We start from the raw sequence: 3195 nt of genomic DNA, 5'->3' as shown, positions 1-3195 counted from the left end.
ATATAACTAATTAAGCTAATTAGGTTATATTTAAAAATAAATTTTTTTTTCCCTTATTATTAGCCTTATATAAGGCTATTAAGCTTTTTAACTTTTTTATAAAGGCTTAAATAGTAAGACCCCTATAGCAGGCTATTATTATAGAATTTAAAATTATATAAGATTTATCTGCCTTAATAGTATAATTACTACCTTAACTAGGCAGTATTAATACCAGCTCTTAGCAGCTAGGTTACCTTTTTTCCTTTATCCTACCTAAAGGATATACTTAGTTTATTTATTATACTTAAGTAAGTTTCCTAACCTGGCTTTTAACCCTTCTTACTAATAATATAATAATTATATTATCTTAATACTTATTATATAAAATAGCCTATAGTTATATAATTATACCTATTATTTAACTAGCTATAACCTTAATCTAGCTATTAGGCCTACCTTAGATATAGCTAGTAAAAAGAAACTTAAAGAGATTTATATAATAATAACTATTATTAAAAAGAACTTTTTATTAAAGTATAAATTCAACCTTATTAAGATAACTATCTTTAATTATAGCCTAATCTAGCTAATTAGTTATATAAATTAGAGGTATTATATTAGTTAAATTAATTTAAACTAGGTTAACTCTAAGCTATTAGGTCTAAAAGACCTAGAAAGGGGCCTAAGGGAAGGTTATTACCTTTAGTTAAACTAGGCAGCCTTCCTTACTGCCTTTATAGGTCTAAACTTAATTATATATAAAAAGTAGCTCTTTAATATCTCTAAAAGGGTTATTATTATTAAGGAAGAGCTACTTTTAAATTAGTAAGAGGAGTTTATATATAAAGTTAGATAAATATAAGGCAAAGGCAGGGTTTTATAAAGAAATTAAATTAATTTTTATATAAGTTAGTTAGTAAAAGTTAAGTTAACCCAAAGTTATAACTAGCCTCTATTAATTAAATAAATATAATAGGGCATATAACTAATTAACCTTATATATAAAAATAAATAAAGTAAAATCAGTGAAAAGGCAATGGTTTAAACTAGGGATAAAATTAATATAAATATATTAAATTAATAAATATATTAGAAGTATTATATATAATAAATTTAAAGAATTACTTAGTATTATAAGTTTAAATAAAAGAGAGATAGTTCAATATTTAAATTAATTATAAGATAAAAATAAACTTTATTAATTTAAAAATAATTATAAAGTTATAATTATTATAAGAAAGGAAACTAAAAGCTTATATATTACTTAATATAAGAAGATAACTCTTTAGTTATATTAATAATATTATAAATTAAGAGATTAATTATCTTAAGGTATATATTAAAGGAAGAAATTATAAAACAAGTTATAATATTATTTCTCTAGGAGAAAAAATATATATACTTCTTAGTATATTATACCTTAAATAATAAAGTTTATATATTAATTAGAGGAATAATTAGGTTATATTTTCTAATAATTATAAAGTAATATAAGAATAATTATAATAAATAGAAAGAGATTTTAAATTTTAATTAAAGAAAATACTATAGGTAAATATAAAATAAGGTACTAATTAAGTTTAAAAGAAGTATAATATAAATATAAGATAAGTATATAATAAAAATTAAATATCCTAGGGATTTTTAAAAAATCAAATCCTTAAAGAGAAGAAATAAATATAAAACTAGGCTAAGATTAACTTAAGGATATTTTAAAAGGATATTAAATATATAATATATTATTTAATAAAGAATTAAAAATAAAAATCCTAGAATATATATTATTAGGTCATAAGGTTAAGCTTATAAATAAGAACCTATAATTTAAAAAGATATATTTACTTAATATAATAAAGTTAAAAATATAAAAAAAAGTATTTCAAAACGATATTAAGGAAAGAATATATTAAAAAATCTATTTTATTAATAAAAGTATTACTATTCTTTATTAATAAAAGAAATATAAATAATAAACCTATTACTAATTATAAAAAGCTTAATATATATATAATTAAGAATAAAATACCTTTATTACTTATTATAAAACTTAGAGAAAGGCTATAAGGAAAGGAGGTTTTTATAGTTTTAAATCTTAAAAGTATATATAACTTATTATATATTAAGAAAAAAGATAAAAAGAAGATAGTATTTTAAATAAGATTTAGGTTATTTAAGTATCTTATTTCCCCTTTTAGACTTATTAATATATTAATAATCTTTTAATAGAAAATTAATTATATATTATAATAATACCTAAATAATATTAATAATATATTACCCCTAGTTTAAACCACTACTTTTCTATTAATTTTACTAGATTTATTCTTATATATAAGGTTAATTAGTTATATATTATATTATATATATTTAATTAATAAAGTTATAACTTTAGGTTAATTTAACTTTTATTAACTAACTTATATAAAAATTAACCTAATTCCTTTAATTTTAACTTTAATAAAATTTCTAAACGTTACCTTTACCTTATATTTATCTTTACTTCTATATAAGAGAGAGGATATAAAGTACCTACTTAGCCTTAATAATTATATTCTTAAGTTACTCTTTATACTAGGCTAAGTTTAGGCCTATAAATATAATAAGTAAAGCTACCTCTTCTGCCTTAAGAGACTAGCCTTATTATAAGGCTTCTTTTAACTTCTTTAATTTAAATAGCTCTCTAACTAGCTAGGTTAGAGATATTATATTACCTAGGTAATCTAAATCTATATAACTAATTAAGCTAATTAGGCTATATTTAAAGATAGTTATCTTAATTAGGCTTAATTTACCCCTTAAAGAGAAGTTTATCCTAATAGCTTTAATTATCTTATATAATATATAATAATCTTTACCCTTAGCTTACTTTAGTATTAATTTAATTATATTAATAAGATTATAATTAATTATATGATAGCCCTAATTAGGCTATAGGCTATTATATATAAGTATTATATTAGTAGCTATAATTAATATTAGTAAGTATAACTAGAAGTTAATTTAGAGAATATACTTAGGAAATATAATAAATAAACTAGGTATATTCTTTAGGTAAGATAAAGAAAGAAAGATAACCTAACTGCTAAGAGGTAGCTGGCATTAATACTACCTAGTTAAGGCAGTAATTATACTATTAAGGCAGATAAACCTTATATAATTTTAAATTCTATAATAATAGCCTACTATAAGGGTCTTACTATTTAAGCCTTTATA

This window comes from Fusarium odoratissimum (genome assembly GCF_000260195.1).
Source record: "Fusarium odoratissimum NRRL 54006 unplaced genomic scaffold supercont1.10, whole genome shotgun sequence".
Classification (NCBI taxonomy): domain Eukaryota; kingdom Fungi; phylum Ascomycota; class Sordariomycetes; order Hypocreales; family Nectriaceae; genus Fusarium; species Fusarium odoratissimum.
Note: the sequence above shows the minus strand (reverse complement) of the source record.